Source organism: Talpa occidentalis, unplaced genomic scaffold (genome assembly GCF_014898055.3).
Source record: "Talpa occidentalis isolate TD23 unplaced genomic scaffold, MPIMG_talOcc4v2.1 talOcc4.5, whole genome shotgun sequence".
Classification (NCBI taxonomy): Eukaryota; Metazoa; Chordata; class Mammalia; order Eulipotyphla; family Talpidae; genus Talpa; species Talpa occidentalis.
In genome coordinates, this window is record NW_023604861.1 from 51620970 (window position 1) to 51639979 (window position 19010).

A 19010-nucleotide genomic window follows, 5' to 3' on the forward strand; every position below is an offset into this window, starting at 1 on the left:
TGAACGTTTCTCCATAGCCAACCTGATTTCTAAGGACTATCAACCATAATAGCCAAATGAATGAATAATGAGTGTAATTAAAGGTTTTGTGGTTTTTTGGGATTTTTTTGGCAGTAGATGCTTTTATCTTTTTTGTGGGAGGGCTTTTTGTCACTCCATTGTGACAGTAACTTCTGCATGTTAAACATTATGTGCCAAACACTGTGCATTTCACATTTAACACTTCAAACCTTCATTTTACCTATAAGGACTCTAACTTTAAACAAATTAAGTAACTTTGTCATTAAACTGATTGATGCCACAGGCCATGTTCTTAATCCTTATACTTTTTGGTACTTTCTGCTGAATGGTGGAATGGATTTCTGATAGTTTTTCTTATATCACAAGCTCTTCTGTCTGTGACCTTGTCTCTACAGTAGTGGCAAGAGTAAATTCCCTCTTCCCTTGACTATCAGAAGTTGTGAGACTGCTTGGTGAATAAAGTATGGCAAAAATGATGGTTTAGATCTCCAAAGGATGATCCTTAAGCGATCTCTATCTTCTTTGCCTTCTTGAAACTCCTAGAACTCAGTAGTTAATGTAAGAAAGACAGCTTGAAACCATGCAGCTTCCTCTAATTTACACCTACTTTCTCTCCATCTCTGTACTCTGGCTTTATTTTTGCTGCTGCTGGCTTTCATTCTGATGCACAAATCAGTATCTTTGGCCTCTAATCTTGTTCTTATTTTTTTTCTCAGCAGTTCAGAGACCCCAGAATCTCTGGGATCTTCCCATGAGACTATCCTGTCTTTCTTTGACATGACCAAATTTGAAGCTCATTAGTGTGTAAAATCATGTCTAAGATTTACACATAGTGTACTTCCCACACTTACTTGTTCATGGAAACCTCTTTTCACAGGTCATATTTTGGTTTCTCAGAGTGGCATTTTAGGTTAAATTTCTACAAGTTGATTTGTTGTAGCTATATTTTTAGCATGATCCCCAGATGATTCTGATGTGAACCAATGTTTGAGATATGCTGTTTTAGAAATAAGTAAAACTGAATTTATAATTATTCCCCCACAATGTTTGATCAGTCTCACTTATTCATTCCCTAAGCTTAAACATGAAAATCTTCAAACTTTATAAACTTTCATAATAATTACAGCTGAATTTCTTTCCTATTTGACGGTTACTATAAGTTTAACTCTGAGCCATATAATATTTGTCTAAATATTTTATTGGATCCTTATTTTCCTACCCCTGCATTGAACTAGGATTCAGGAAAACTGAGTTATTTTAAGGCTATTCAACTAAAAGTTAAATTCTTTTTGTTATATGTAATTTCCCCAATCAATATACACACCTTGTATGGTAGATTTTGGACTCAGACCAACCTGGGTTTTTATTTTTATTTTATTTTTTATATATTTTTTAATTTTTTACATCATTGTTCATTTTTTAACAGTATTTGCTTTCCCCCATCCCCTCAGGTGTAGCCTCCATAGAGTTTCCTATCACTAATGCATAACTTGGGTTTTTAATTGTGGTTGCAACACCAACAGAAAAAACAAAATAATATTTATTTTACTGGCACATTTTGAAAATTAAAAGGAATTTAACCTGTATCTATAAAATTCTGGTGCCTCAATAAATACAAGTTTGCTCTCTTCTCTCTATATGCCTCAGTTTCTTGAAGGGCAATAGAGGCTGATTACATTGTTTTACTTTTTTTTTAACCTGTGTTGTAAGGGTAATATAAAACTGTAGCAGGTTGAAAAATAACTTTGCGAAAGTTAAACGACTTTTATACAGTACATAACAGTAGTTTTTACTGATGAGATCTAAGACTTGTTGGTGGAAAATTATTTTCATATTAAGGTATTAACATTTTAGTGCAAGCAAAGTAAAAGTATTGAAATGGTATAGGTATCTATGTATTCATTAAATATTTCTTAGTGATGGTGTTAAAGGAAACTAATGTTACAAGCTATTTTGGTTTTGTACATGTTTTCTACTTTTCTTCATCATTGTAAATTTTAACAAGCCGGGAGTGCCCTTTTCCAATGGTCCTTTCTACACACATAAAGTATGTTTTTTCAACTTCACTTCCCATTTTAATGGAGGTTAAAATTTAAATTTATATTTCTCCTCATTGCTGGGTTTGTGCAAAGTTAAGTTAGTAAATATTGAAGGGAAGTGGAAAATGAAACTTTTGGTCAATTTGTTAAATAAATATGACCCCATGGATTTTTATTTGAATTTAAATCATACCAACAAGGGCTCAGCATTCATGCAGTCCTTTCATAATTCTAACAGATTCTCTTAAGTGAGTATAGAATCCCAAGAATGCAAACCAATGATATTCTTAAAATTGAAAACCATGGATTAAAATTTCATCACCCCGTTACATCACTTAATGTCAAAAAACATAATGCAAGTTCTCTAATTAAGATTGTATTGACTGCATGTACAATTTAGTCTATTAGTGTGCTCCATTATTTTGAATTTGTCAAATCCTTGAATAAAAAACTCTATGTTAGCAGTTCTTGGTTAAGTTATGAAAAGTAATAACTGTTGCATTATTACTTCCAAGGAGAAGGCTTGCCACAATGACTAATGTTCCTCCTACCGAGGTGCTATCAAGCACACTTTACACATCCCCTGTACCAGGCACACTGACTTCATTTTCCTCACATAGAAGGTACACACAAACACACACACACACACACACATAAAATTCTGCTTCTGCTGAGACAATGGACATTGTTCATCACTACATTTATTATGTGAGTCTGGGGTCTGTGTGCCCTGCCACTCTATTTCCAGACCTGTGGAGACACGCCTTACTCCAAGCACAGTGGCTCTAATATTTTTTGCACTCTCCTTCTAATAGAGAGGTATTATTATCATTTCTGTTTTACAAGTGGGAGATTAGCGGCAAGTCCATAGGGAAAATGCATAGCTATCACTACTTGTTTTTTTTTTTTTTTTTTGTGAATTGTATTTTTTTTTTTTTTTTATTCAGGAGACCTTAGTTTACAACACTGCATTGGCTTTAGGCATACAGGATAAGGCCTCTTCAGATGCACACACCCACCACCAAAGCACCCATAATCCTCCACCATAGTTCACTGGGACACTCCTGCCTTGCTCCTCACTCCCCATACTTCCTTCTAGAAGCCTCCGTTCTACAGTTATAGTTCTAGGGTTTGTTTTGGTTCCGTTATGCCTATCCCTGTGTTTCGTTTCTTTATATTTCACATGAATGAAATCACTCAGTATGATTTTTTTTTTCTTCTGACTTAATTCACTTAGCACAGAACTGTAACTATTTTTAGATTCCATTCCTTCAAAGAAAGAAGAATGAATAGGAGAAGGCTTGACCCTGAGCTGTTACCTAAAATGGAACCAGAGAAAGAAAATTGTGCTTTTGCATAACCCAATACACCTACCACAGCAAGAAACATTATTTTCAGTGGGTACCCTTCTCATCCAGGTGAATAGGTTGTGTGATACTGAAAGGAGCTAAATCAAAAGTATCCTAGAATGGGGAGGCAAACATCATTTGCATTTCACATGGGGAATTCCACCAGTGTTCTTTGCATCACCACCTCAGGGCCACATGGGAGAAAGGAACTGAGGAACTTTAAGTTTGAGACCCAGACCCTAGACACCAGGATTAAGAATCTGCATGTGTGAGTTTGTGTGGAGGGAGGGTGGTAGGTGGTTGGGTATGGTATTTAACTTGAAATTTATACTCAACATATTTTTAAGTACACAGCACAGTATTATTAACTATAGGTATTACATTACACAGCAGACTCCTAGAAGTATTCAGCTTGTATAATTGAAACTTTATGGAGATTAAAAAGCAAGTCCCCCTCCTCCTAACTCTTGACAATCACTATTATACTTCAGTTTCTCTGTGTGGATATTTTAGATATATCATATAAGTAAATCAGCAATTCTTGTCCGCCTGTGACTGGCTAATTTCACTTAGCTCAATACCCTCCAGTTCCATCCAAGTTGTCACAAATGGTAGGATTTCCTACTTTTATTTAAGGCTTCTCCTCCCTTAGGTTAATTTAGTTTAATCAAGTCCTTCTTTCTTATTTGTTTACTGTTTATTTATTTCTATTTATTTGTTTCTTCTTTAAATTAATAATTGTCAACATAATGTAGTTTTCAGTGTACAAGTCTTTTACATACTTGACTAAATTTATCACTAAGTATTTTTTTAAGCTATTGTAAATGGGATTGTTTTTTAACTTCCTTTTCAGGTAATATGAAAAGGAAAAAACTTAACTGGTTTGCAAAGAAACTTAACTGATTTGAGCATGTTGATTTATATCCTGCAAATTCACTGAATTTATTATTTTTACAGTTGTTTGTTGTCTTTAGAATTTTCTACATATATGATTATATAGTTTTCAAACAAATAAATTTAATCCTTTCTTTTTGGTTTGGATGCCTTTTACTTATTCTTTCTTGTTTTATCACTCTGGATAGGCTTTCTAGTACTATGTTGAATAGAAATGATGAGAATGGGCATCCATTCCTTGCTCCCATACTCGGAAGAAAAAGTTTGTTTTTTAACCATTGAGTTGAGTGTGATGTAAGATGTGGTCTTTTCACATATGGTTTTTATTATGTTGATGTACTTTATTTCTATAACTAGACCAGCAAGAGTTTAGGTCATGAAACAATGGTGAATATTGTCAAATGCTTATTCTGGATCTACTGAAATGATCATATGATTTTTATCCTTCATTCTGTTAATGTGGTGTACACATTACTGATTTGTATATGTTGAACCATCCTTGCATCACAGAAAGTAATGTAATGCCCCCTCTGGTTCCATCCACAAGTTCAGAGTCCCTGGCAGCGTCTTCTATTGTCTGATCTAAGGCCATGTCTGCAGCTCCTTATTCCTTTTCTTTTCCTTCCATAATAATATCCATTATCTGGGTTTTATTTCTTCTCCCTGAGGTTAATTTAGCTTAATCAATTAATTTAGCTTAATGCTATCAAGCTACCTGTAGAAATTTAAAGTAGAAAGAAAAAGGAACATTGGTCATGGTCCCTACACTTCTTTCTATAGCATGAGAGAACAAGTGTTGAAGATGCTCCCTTATTAAAGCACAAATTTCACGAGTTTCTTATCTTTTCATCATAGGTATTTATAGGAATAGTACTTTAACATAGCACTCTATTCTCATTGTTTTGTTAAGATTGGCAGTAAGATCAGAGGTTTTATCAAATTAAGGTTCAATATTTTTGGCAAGACTATTTCATGAGTGTTGTTATATTTCTTCATCTGGAGGCAAACCTATATCATGGTAATATTATGTCCTTCCAAAATCTGGACAGCCATTGCTCATAGAGGAAATAGTGGGTTAGGTTCCCAAAAACCTCTTTCTAAAACATTTTCATCTACTGATCAGTAGGGGATCTTGTTATGTTTAATATACATTTAATGTTTATTTAATCAATGCATGTTATTAATTTTAAATTAATATTTAGTAGGCATTTATTACATATATTATATGCTATACGTACTATATATTTATGCTATGTAATATATTTAATATTAATATATTTAGTTAATGTATATTTGATATACTATGTATATCTATACCATATATCAAATATAGTACTATATATAATACTATATTTAATATATATTGCATATATGATATGGATGTATTTATTATATGTATTTAATATATAGTAAATTGAATTTTATACATAGTATATACAATCCTATATATAACCATATGTATTCATAAACATTGAACAGTGCCAACAGCACTCTAACTCATATAATTCATGCCTGAGTGAAGATTATGTAACAAAAGCATTTTACCCTTAAGGTAGAAATATATACTTATACTTTTTAAAGATTTATTTATTCATGCATACAAGAATCGGGGGACAGGCCAGAGGTGTGGGAGGGTAAGAGGATTCACCAGAGACAAAGCAGGGAACAGAAAAGACAGACCAACTGAAATACACTGCTGAGGGGAGCAGCGGGCAAGACAGGAGAGGTCTGCCATGCCATGTGGGTATCTCGCCGGCTGGCCAGGACCGAACCTATGCTGCAGAAGCTGCAGATAGCTTCACAGCACTGCGCTCAATGCCTGCGCCACTGGGGAGGCCCCAAAATATATACTTATACTTTTATTACATATATGTGCTCATTCTTCTCTCTCCATACACACACATGTGCACATGTGCATACACACACAAAGATAACGGTCATGCATTTGTAGTAAATGTTACCATTTGACATTATGAATGAAAAGTATGCCAAAAAAATCATTGTAATAACTAGTCAACTTTCCAATAATTCTGAAATTATTTGGAAAGAATTTTTTTCAAATGGACTTCCCCCTCTTGGTGGTTAATAGAATACAAACAATTAAGATTGGGCCTATCACATGTATTCATTCTAAGAATGAAAGATTAATAGGATTAAAAATATCATGGATAAAATGGTGGTGGAGTATATAAGAATCAATAATCTCTGAACATGTATAAAAGAAAGGCTGGTTTAGTACTGTGGATTACAGCATCAATTAGACAAATGTTTAATTTAGTGTCTATCCTCTCTTATTTTCCTACCATAATAAATTGTGATTGGTGTGCTTATAGATAACTTTAATTATAGTAAAAATAAGTCACATCACTTCAATCACTTCATATTATTGACCTTGACCTACACATCCTCAAAATTGTAACTTTTTTCCACTATGTTAAATGTTGAGGCATTCAAATGACCTTTGTTTGATCCCAGATACAACTTATGGTAGCCCAAGGTTTGAGATGAACTTGGCCCAGGATTTTACTTATTCATTGCATGTTATTTAGTATTCTGCCTGTCTAAGCATCTTATTTTAGAATCAACCATATGGAATTTTGATGCCAAGGCTTATCTTAATTCTGAGCTATCTGATAGCATGGTAATTACTACAAAGCCATCAAGTACCACCAAACAATTTGCATCTCCTTAGGGAGTAATTTTCCTACAGGACAAATAGCAGTTGTCAAAGGACTAAGAATAATTTTGTTTACAAGCACAGATTTAGAAACCACTAAACAAGTATGAACATGTACTGGAGATGTGACTTTCACTCTTAAGTATCTGACTTTAAATCATTGAACTTTAAATGCTTATAATGAAAAAAAAAGTGTTTCAGTTCTTCTAATGAACAGTTGAGAATTGAGCTTTGGGGTTCCACTTGTCCCATTAATGGAATGTAAATGTATATTAAAAACTCATATTTGTTCTTACCAACTTGGTTTAAAAGTGCTCAGAACTAGAAAGGGGACACTTACTTCCTGAATTAATTCATTTAAGTTTGAACCAATTTAGTAAACATTAATCAATCACTTCTTTATGCAAGATTGTGCACAAAATCTTAAAAATAGTCGTATTCAACATAGTTTAGTACCTTTCCCTGTCCATGTACAGTGTGACACTGAAATACCAATGTGTGCCCCTTTGGATTGTTGCTATTTACTCAACTGCCTGATTTCTATTTTCAAATGAAATACTTTAGATTAAAAAATCAATTTATTGCTTGAAAATCACAATTTATTCTATCACAAACACCAATATTGCCATTCTGTTTGACTCTGTAGAAATAATCTTTGGTATAATAAACATTATGAGTTTGTCCATTAATAAATTACCCTACTGGAAAAAGCATAAAAGATTTATCTCATCAGAACTATTATATTGCTGAAATTGCACTTTCATTATAATTTTCTGCCCTGGAATTGCCTTCAAAACTAAAATAAATTAGAGTCTAAATTATGCATGGGTATATAATGTTTTGATGTTCAAATTTTAGACACCTAATGTTCATCAAATTATTAAATAAAATTTTAAAGTCAGTCTAGGTACTTCCTAGTCATTTAGTTTTTGAGTTGGCAATGATTATTTTTGGCTTGTAATGTTAATTAAAACACCTTCACGCTGAGAGATTTTTGCTTCCTCAGTGGCTGTTCCTAGAATTGATGCGTTTTGACATAAGGGGACTGTATTGCAATAGTTATAAAGATAAAGTTGAATTAGATATGTTCATATTCCCTGAAGATTTTCAATGGCTAAACAGTTTATCTGAGTTTACATCATGATTGTCAACAAGATTGTTACATAAAACAAAGAATTAGTTCCTTTCTAAAGTTGTTATAGTGTACTTAGCTGATACATAGCTGCGTAGCTACTACGGTAACTCAATTTGTAGTATCAAAGTGAGAATACCACATTCTGTGTCTCCAAGATTAAAACAACTGATCCTACAGAATGAACATTTACAACACAGTATCCAGTAGAGATGTATTGTTATCAAGGTAAGTTGATGGGTAAATAAATAGGTAAAATTAATATCATGAATACCCATGGGGATTTTAATTTGCCAAAATAAATAATCATAATTATTTATTTCATTAACAGATTACAGGTAATATTTGTAATAAGATTAAGATTGGACTTTGAATTAACCAAATCTTGTTAACAAAGTGGCAAGTTTATCTGGCTTCGTGATTCCTGTGGCTGTCAACTTCATTGGAATCTCCACCCGCTGTGAAAATGTACCAAAAGGAATGAACGTGCTATCCATTCATTTACTGTATTGAGACTGCTAAGACAAAGGTCATTTGCCCCCTCACTATTGCTTATCAACTAATCTGAGACTGAGAGGTAAAATCTTCTTTCCTAGGAATTAGGCTTATGATGGTTTTTGATGCAGGAAATCTAAGTATCTATTATTTAATCAATACTTTATTGTTTGGTCCCAAATCTTCTCCAAATGTTTATTATATCACCTTTTAGTCATTCACATCAAAGCTGATGCTATTTTCTGCATTGTCACTTAATAGTGAGAAAGTAATGATGTAATTTAGTTGAAATTAAAAGCATGTTAAAGAGCAAAACTACATGTGAATGAGCTGGTTTTATTCTTTTTATTTGGCATTTGATTGAAAAAAATCAGTTTTTTATTTTTATAGGTGAAAACATTTTTTTCAAATGTATTATTGTAAGACAATCACAAAATATAAGGTGAGACGAGAGAATCAGATCACTAGTGAGGCCAGCATAATATAGCACTGAAAAGGTCAAAAGTTAAAATTCTGCTCCATGTCATTGAATAAGTCACATTTTTTCCCTGTGCTTTTAACTTCATGGTATATATATATATATATGAATTTTCTAAAAATGATGGATGGAAACTATGTGGTGAAGATAAGGCAAAATATCAGATGTTGATTTCTATGTGTTGATATATATCCCTGAAACTGTATTACCACTGCTTATAAATCAATTTTATTCAATAAAAATTCTTTATTTTGATATATTATGTTCTTTAAAGGGAAGTGGAAATTGTTCAAATATAAAATTTGTCATTCGTTTCAAAGATATTAAACATAAGGTAAAGAAAAAGTGATGTAATAGAAGACTAAGTTTTCAGAAAAGAGGTGCTGGGAAGAAAACATAAGGTCAAAAATTAGAATTCTGTGACAGAATTTCCCATTTAATAAATATAATTCTCCCTTGAATGGATATCAGGTTAGTACATTGAAGGGTCAGTCTATGCGTATAGAAGCCACCATTCACATTTTAAATTACTTCTGAGCTGCTGAAAAAATCTTGACATTGCAATATTTTTCTTGGAATTTCAAAGTTGATGAAAAGAACTTATTATATCATCTCTTAGACACTGATAGGATGTTGCTGAGTGGATTTGGCTATTGTCTTGGCTCAGTGAACATTTAAACTATGTAACTCCAGAAAGTCCCAGAAAGATACTACTTAGACTATAGTATCTTCCCTCCTGAATCTCTTTCCTAACAGTTGTTGGTTTTTTTTTTTTTTTTACTTTTTTATGGAAATAATTTTCCTTCCTTCCTTTGCTGCTCCCTCCTCCTCTCCTTCCTCCTTGAGAACCCACTTCATATAAACTACTGAGAATACACTGAAGAAGGCACCTCTGTGCAGAACTCATCTGTGAAGCTGTAGAACGAACTCATTTACCACAATCCTGTGTGTGGCAGGCCTGGCTTTAAGGAGAATCCAAGAGAGATGCAGGAGAGAATCTTGTTTCTGCTGAAGTTTTGAAGTAATCTCCAGATGGCAAAGAGAAGAATTAGGCAGATGAATTATAGCAATAAATGTTTAGGGCCATGCTAATAAAGCTGCACGTAGTTGGAGTGTACCTTATATACCAGGAGGCGGGGAGCTCAGATTCTAGCAATTCAAGAACATGAAAGGAACTTCTCCCATCTGCTGATAAATATTTGAACATTCGTCTTTTTATTCTACAATTGGAGCTAAGGCATAACGCAAATGCTGCTAGAAAAAGAAACACGTCGGTTATGACAACTTATTTATATCAGTTCCTTTCTTAATGGCAAACTGATAAAAAGGTGACGATTTCAAGAACACTTGGGAAGAGGGGTTCACAAGAATGAGGAAAGGACTAACAGGTGGTATCAGAAATATTGGTGGGTTCAATGAAAATTCTTTTTAAAATGTAACCTATCTGTAAATGTAGATTTTTACAAATGAAATGTCTGTGACTTATGGAACAGTGGAAGTAATTAATAGTTCAAAATAAACTTTAGTATATATAAAAATGTATTCTATGATATGTGAGGTTTTAAAAATCTAATGGGGAAATGATCAGTTTACATAATCTGAGATAGTTAATATACAACTATTAACTTAAGGAAAATTTTGTTACAAAGCATGTGAAACACAACAGAGACTCCACGATGGTAAGAGAAATGTGCTGAAAATGAAAGCTAACAAATGGAGAGTATGGACAGAGGCTGAAGTGGTAGATTAACTTTACCGATTACAGATTTGGAAAAAAAGGATATTTATTTTTCATAGTGATGGAAAAGCAGGAGTTAAAGTTTTCAATAACTCTTGGTGGAAGTTAAGAATAAGTACAGCCATGTAAATCCAGGACTTTTGATAGTTAGATCTTCAGGATAAGGGTAGACTGGAAAAAATAATCTTTCCACATCCAAAGGACCTAGAGACTAGGCAAGACAATTCTACAAAACAAAGTTCTTAAAACTACTACAAAGTTCTTAAAATTACTTAAAACTAGCAGATATCAAAATTTGCTAAAAAGCTAATGTAATTGGTATTAGGTGAGTGTAGTCTAGGAAAAGGTATAAAAGGGCCAGAAAAAAAATATATATAAAGTCATCTGATTTTTAATTTTTTTTAATTTTTATTTTATACATTTTTACATCATTTTTCATTTTTGCACAATGTATGCATTTTCATCTTGGTTATAGTCCCCATACAATTTCCACCCCCTTTTGTTTTGATCCTACTCCCTCATCCCCCCCTGTAGTATGTCTCCGGTTTATAGTTGTTTGTTGATTTTGATTTTTACTTTATTATAATTAGATTATTTCCTGGTCCATTATTTAGGTTTTCTAAATTCCTGCTAAGAGTGAGACCATCCGGTATTTTTCTTTTTCTTTCTGGCTTATTTTGCTGAGCAAGATCCCTTCCACCTCCATCCATGTTGCTGCAAATTGCATGAGTTTATCTTTTTTTGATTGCTGAGTAATATTCCATGGTGTCTATGTACCACATCTTCTTGATCCAGTCATCTATTTTGGGGCATTTGGGTTGTTTCCATAGCTTAGCTATTGTAAACAGTGCTGCTATAAACATAGGGGTGCAGGTACCCTTTGGAATTACTGTTTCTGTGTCCTTTGGGTAAATACCTAGGAATGGAGATGCTGGATCATATAGAAACTCCATCTTTAGCAGGTTGAGGAATCTCCATAGTGGTTGGGCCAGTTTGCACTCCCACCAGCAGTGCAGAGAGTTCCTTTTTCCTCCCCATCCTCGCCAACATTTGTTGTTGCTAATTTTTTTAATATGTGCCATTCTGACTGGTGTGAGATGGTGTCTCATGGTAGTTTTGATTTGCAATTCCCTGATTGCAAGTGATGTTGAACATTTTTTTGGTATGCCCGTTTAACATTCCAAAAGGAAAATAGATTTCTTTTCAGTAAGTGGTGCTCAGTTAGATATCCATATGGGGAAAAATAGAATTCTGACTCATTATTTATAAATATTTATGTGAATTGGGTCATAGACTTAAATTTGAAAGGTGAAGCAATAAAATATATAGATAAAAATAAGTATATATTTATAATTGTGATTTTAAAAGGTGTCAGCAGATTCTTTGACACTCCTCACTTTAAAAGGTGGCATCTAATTCTCCTTTCAAATGTGGGACGGACCTGACTTCCTTCTGAAAAAAAAAAAAAAGAATATGCTGGAAGTGACACAGATTGCCTTCCTTGGAAAGATTTTTGAAAATCAAAACAACTCCCTCACAGTTCTTCCCTTCTTTTTCAAGACATACACCTTTGCATACCAGAGCTACCTTGGCTATTCTGAGGCTTTTATGCTGGAGAAACTATGGAGACACCACAGAGAAATAGAGAAATGCTTAAAGAGTCCCTCTGATTCAGCCCCAGCTGGACACATCCTCCCATTAAATTGCATTCATTTCCTGTGGCCTTTATAACAAATTGCCATAAATTTAGTGGATTGAAATGACGCATCTCTTTATATTTCTGGAGGTCAGACGACTGAAATCAGTTAGAAGTACCAAAATTAATGTGTGAGCAGGGCCAAGCTCCTTCCAGGTGCTCAAGGGGACCCATTTCCTTACCTTTTCCTGTGTCTAGAGCTACATCCCTTGGCAAGCGTTTCCTTACTCCATCTTAAAATCTAGCAGCGTAGTATCTTACTCCATAATCATTTGGCCTTCTTATGCCAAATCTCTCCCTGCTTCCCATTTATAAGAACACTTGTGCACTTAGTTCCCACTACGATAGATAATGCCCTCTATTAAGAAGCTAATTTAATTAAACTGAAAAATCTTTTTTGCTTTATAAGTAGCGGTCAATGGTTCCAGGAATTAGGACCTGCATACCTTTGGGGGTCATTTTCAGCCTACCACAACATGTGAGTGAGAAGTCCCAGGAGAGGGTCTCCCCAGCCACTTCCTGGCAGCAACTTCATAAGTGACAAGAGCCAGAACCACCCAGCTGAGCCACTAGATTCCTCCTTCATAGAGACCTTGGGAGAGAACAACTATTTGTTGTTCTATACAAGTAAGTTTTGGTGCTCCTTAATAAAGTTTTCAAGATGAAGAAAATAAGTATAAAGTTGACACCAAGCTAAAATTATTCCTTTTATAATATTGAACTTTGTTCTTAGAATACATCCTTTCTATTCTTTCGAACAAATATGCCATATAAGAAATTATACTTAAAAGTACACTATGGCTTATTCTTTTTCCTTAAAGATAGATTTATTTATTTTTATACAAGAACTGGGGTACAGGCCAGAAGCCTGGGAGGATGAGAGGATTCACCAGAGACAGAGTGGGGAGCAAAACAGGCAGATAGACTGGACACTGCTGAGGGGAGCAGCAGGCGAGGCAGGAGAGGTCTGCTGCGCCATGTGGGTAGCTCCCTGGTAGGCTGGGACTCAAACCCATGTTGCAGAGGCTGCGGACAGCTTCACAGTGCTGCGCTCAAGCTGCTGTGTTCAACCCGCTGTGCCACTGGGGAGGCCCAGCTTATTCTTTTATTAATTGTCTGACTTGACAAAATGCAAAATTAATCACCCTTGTCAGTTTCATAATCTTAAAAAATTTACTTTGACATTTGAAAGTCAGGTAGCCATTGGCCCGCATATGAACCCCCATCCACCCCCAAGCCTTCTAGGGTTCTTTTCCCCTTATAACATTCTTCAGCTTATACTTCAATATTTCTAAACTCTTGATTTTCTTACAAGCAACATACTGTTTCGCTAGAGGATGACTCTGTTTGCCATTCTTATGCCAAAATATCCCCACTCCCCCATCCCATCTGAGACCACTGGTCAACCTTGAATTCTCAACCTTAAGGAAACATCCCCATCTCTACTCTTCTGTGTAACTGTATTTTAGCATTTAAATTTTTATTGAAATTACCTTTTTACAAAAATGTCTCAGTTACTGAGTAGTAAGATCTTCAAGGTTACTTTTAAACAATTCCTTATAGGGCCTCCCCGGGGGTACAACGGTTGAGTGCTGGTTTGCGAAGCTGCCCGCAGTCTCTGCAGCACTGGTTCGGTTGGCTCCCCCACTGCCGGACGAGGGTCCCACATGGTGCGCAGACCTCTCCTGCCACCAGCTGCTCCCCTCAGCAGTGTATTTCGTCAGTCTGCCTGTTCTGTTCCCCGCTCTGGCTTTGGTGAATTCTCTCATCCTCCCGCGCTTCTGACCGTAACCAGTGCTTGTATAAATAAATAAATAAATAAATCTTTAAAAAAAAAAATTCCTTATATTCCTAGAAATTCACAGATGATAATAGTAGGTGTTCAATAAATGCTTGTCAAAATACATATGGATAATTTTTGCAATAAATACAAATAAAAATCTTAAATCTGATGTCTTCACTGCAAGTAAATGTCAGTGTAACATGTTACTGTCCCCTGTTGATGGTGGCATTCTAAACACTTTTTGTGGGGTCTCTATGTTTTTTACTTATTTTGTCCAGTATTATTGAGATATAATTGAATATAAGTATACAGCATAATCAATTGAATTACATATATTTTAAAATGATTACTGCAGTAAGTTTAGTTAACATCCGTAATCTCATACAGATACAAACAAAAGAAAAAGAGAAAAAAATGATTTTTTTTCCTCGTGATGAAATCTGCTGGGATTTATTCTGTTAGCAACTTTCAAATATACCATATAGCAATGTTAGCTCCTTATGTTGCACATTAGGTTCCTAGGACTTATTTATCTTTTAACTTTAAAATTCTAACTTTTGACCACCTTTCTCCAGTTTCCCTTTCCTGATTCCCCACTTGTGGTAACCACAAATCTGATCGCTTTCTATGAGTTTAAACCACTTCCAATTTTTTTAGATGACTTTATTTCTCAAAAAGTTTTTTTTTTTTTTTTAATGAGTGAGTCCAATCTTGACACATATTTTTTCCTTACTTGTCTTTTAAGTTAAAGATGCATTTTTACTACCTTCCTTTCTGTATCATATGATCCTAACTCTTGAATTTTAAGTCATTTTTCTGAGGCTATTCTTAGAGTTGCCAGTCCCTGTGTCCTGATTTTTGTTCAAGAAAATATAACCACAGAGCCTCTGATAATATCCTACTATTGTAGGAGATGTTCTGGTGGGTCATCAGTTCTTTCAACATGTTCTATTTGGTCTATCAAGGAAGATAGCAGATCTACAATGTGAATGAGGGAGCTAAGGAGCACAGTGCTTGCCATTTTATTTAATGACAATGAGAAATTCCAATAATGAAAGGGGTAAGCAATAGCACAGCCTGAAAGCTTATATTTTTAGCCCTTGTACAAGAAGCTCACAACCTTAATTTTCACAGCCACATAAATATTATGACTATAATTAACCATGAATATTTGATGACTTTTGAGAGTATTATCTACACTTGCTTAATATCACTGGATGTCATTCTAAATTCTGGATGCTTTTTAAGTATGGAAATGTTCTCTGTGTGCTGCCAGATTTCTAAACAAATGCCTGGTAGAAAATTACACCTTAGCCAGAACAATAACCCAAGTAAATAGGTAATAATGGGTTTGTATTTTGCACATGAGCTTCATACACAACATTAAAATGTCCCAGGACATTAAAAATCACTTTTATAAAGAGAATTAAAATAGACTCAACAGCTATGCTTTATCTGAGAGATTAATTATTGCAGATAATTACTTTTAACATGGAAAAGAAAGTGGGACTTTGCTAAAATGCCAGGAGTTTCTAATTTAGGATGGGTGGGGCTATTTTGGTAGGCACCAATTTTCAGGTGGCAGTTGAGTCCTTAAAGATAATATGAGGACCCTAACCCTGCAGGCCCATTATATGTCTAGGGCAATTTACAACAAAAGACTTTGGCCAGGAAGCAAAAATATATGCTTATTGCTATTTTTTTTCCAAAATTTGCTTTTTTATTCAGTTATTTTCTTTGAAATGTGAGTTTTCTTTATTTTCCAGTAGTATTATATAATTTGGAATAAAAAGATCTCTGATAATATGGATTTTAAATAGAAAGGCAAAGTACAACCATGATACATTACTAAGGATTTTCTTAGTTCTCAGAGATAGTGTATCTCATTGTGTAAGTCATTACAATAGATTCCTAAACCTGTTGCTTAGGGCTTGGCACTTCCTGGGGCCTTGGTACTGAAGATAGGTAGGCATAGACTGATGTGGGAGATCAAAGATGGCTGAAGCTTTCTTACTATTATTTGTTATTTCTCCCACTGAGATGAGGAGTCTTACTTTCTTTCACCAGAATCTGGACTAGCATTTCACTTGCTTGATCAATAAAATATAGAGGGAGTTGTTTCGAGGCTAGTATTTAAAAGCTCTTCAGCTTCCATTTGCCTGCTCAGAAGTCAGAGCTACTATGAAGAAGATAGATTGAGCTTAAGTCATGTATCTGTGGGAAACCTAAGTCATACAAGAGGCTACTGGTAGGTGCTTTTGTGGATAGGCGAACCTGTACCAACAGCCAGTAGCAACTGCCAGCCATGTGAATGTGCCATCTTGTAAATCCAGCGCAGTTAAGCTTTTAGATGACTCAGTCCCTGCCACCATCTGCTGGAAAGGACATGAATGATACAAAAACTGCACAGCTGAGCACTATCTTCTCACAGAACACTGAAAGAAAATAGTAATTATTTACATCATTAATAATTGCTTATACCAACTTAATTGTTTACACCATTAAATTGAGGGGTAATTCGTAATGCAGTTATCAAAGAGTAGGGACAATGGAAACATGAATCAGACAGCTTAAAATAGAGAGAGAGTTTTTTGTTGCCTCCATTTGTGCCTCCTTCCCAACCTCCTTCAGCCACAGTTGAGTTGGAGCAACTGTAGCCCAAGTAAAGGTCAGGGAAGTTGCCTCAGATAAATACAAATGAAAGGCAACACTTTTACCCACTGATGCCTTCAGTGTACACTACATGGTATTGTATTTAAGATTATGGGCTGTAAAGTCAGAACTATTTAAACACAGCTCAAGCCCCTAGCACCTTTGGGAGCCTAGGCTACTTATATCATTTTGTGTATGTGTGTGTGTGTGTGTGTGTGTGCACTGGCACAAGTATCTTGGTTATCTTAGCTGAACCATAAAATAAATAATGTATGTCAAGTCTTTAGATTAACAATATCCAAGGATATAATAATTAATCCTTTGAAGACAAGGGATCTTTCACAATTCTATATAGTCAGTTCCTACTTTTGTATATAATTCCTAAAATTCCTAAAAACATGTATGAAATTTGAATATAAAGTGTATATTTTCATAATAGGAGTGAAGTTTCCATACCTACACTGCTAAAAATATTATAAACCTCTTTGCTCCTCTTTCCCCCTCCCCCCCAGAGATATGGGGAATCATCTCTGCATCTTGATCCTAGAAATGTTTTTGGCTTGGTTTTAATGAACCATTTTTATGACATTTGATAATATATTTCTAAAATTACATATGTCTTTAGGTTTTCTTTTTGACTAGTGGACAACTAGTCAACAAGTACAATTCCAATGAGACTAATATGGACTTCTGTTGATATGCCCTAAAGATTCCTTCTCTCCTTGTGTGGCATGTTGTAGACAGTGGTGTGCCAGAGCCAGCTTGTACCAACTTGAGAGAGTTGTTAAATCTTCAGGAATTTTGTGAGCTGATTGACACAATTGACAGCTTGCAATCAGGTGCGGTGGGAGTATTTATGTAATAAAAACTGGCAAATGCTACAAATCAGGACTTCCTTCCTAGCCTAAGATGCAGTTAGTTGCATATTTGCTGTCATTGATGGGCACACTTACCAGTACAGAGCCAAGGACTTTGGTTGAATGTGAATTCACTTTCTTCATAACCAAAGCTGTATTATCTTATCTACAATTTCCAGTTGCAATTACCTTAAAGTGTATCAGGAATTTAAAAATACCTGTGATCCAAATTGAATGTATAATCCTTCAGATTATATTTTAGACTGTCTCACCCTCTCCTTATTTGACAAAAACTTAGTGACTTCTTTAATTGCATTTTCAAAACTTTCCATTTGTCATATAAGTACCATTCTGTCAACATTATCTATGAAATAATGGTTAATTAAATTAGTTAATTATAATGATAAGTAACACTGTCATGAACAGGTCTATGAACATACATAACTGATATTTGTATTTAGGATTTTTGGGTCTAACGGGGTACTCATGCCCAAGCATTCCCTGCACCTCGAGTATCGGTCAGCACAATCCCAGAATGGAGATGGCATGGAAGATGATAACTAACCCCATTAACCAATGAGATGGAGGTCAGTTAAAATTTTTACTGTGTCATCATTACTTTTATTTTCCTGATGTCTAATCATTTTATAAAACAAGGCTAGTAAAAAGCATAAAATATTCAAATAATGTATTTAGAATATCTTAACAAACATTTTAAATCATTTAAACATTTTTTATTGATGTACTATTGCATGATGACATTGTATAAGTTTCAGGTGGGCATCATTATAAATCAGCATCTGTATATCCTACATTTAGTTCCTTGCTAAAAGCCCAAATCAAGTTGAATAGTAGACAAAGGGTAACATGAAGACATATTACTTGATTCATGAAAGACAGAATTTGATCTAAATGAGGTCAGAAATTGACGTAGGAAAGGCAAACTGTGAATGGCACGGTATCAGCACCGGCATCATCATCACTATCACAGAAGCAATAATAACCACTAATATTTACTGAGCTCTTTCTAGTTGTCAGAGCTTTAAGTACATTACTTCCTTCATGGTTTAGGGAAGACAGCAAAGCACATAAAGGTGAATTGCCTAGGGCCCTACCTCTGGTCAGGGCTCAGACTAGTCTGAACTAAAGTAGCTCTGACTTTAGAGTCTATGATCTTAAACAAAATTCCCTCTAGTGCA

The 19010-nt window shown here is 34.7% G+C and overlaps 1 long non-coding RNA gene across 3 annotated transcripts in view; it reads right to left on the bottom strand.

Annotated features, from left to right (window-relative positions):
- LOC129146888 (uncharacterized) overlaps positions 1 to 19010 on the bottom strand; it is an 81205-nt gene that overhangs the window by 43763 nt on the left and 18432 nt on the right. Inside the window, exon 3 of one of the 3 annotated variants that reach the window (XR_008554235.1) lies at positions 16717 to 16737. The exons of the other annotated variants lie outside the window; for them this stretch is intronic. This is a non-coding gene — a long non-coding RNA (uncharacterized LOC129146888). Of the gene's footprint in view, positions 1 to 16716; positions 16738 to 19010 lie in introns of those variants that run through there. 3 annotated transcript variants of the gene reach the window in all.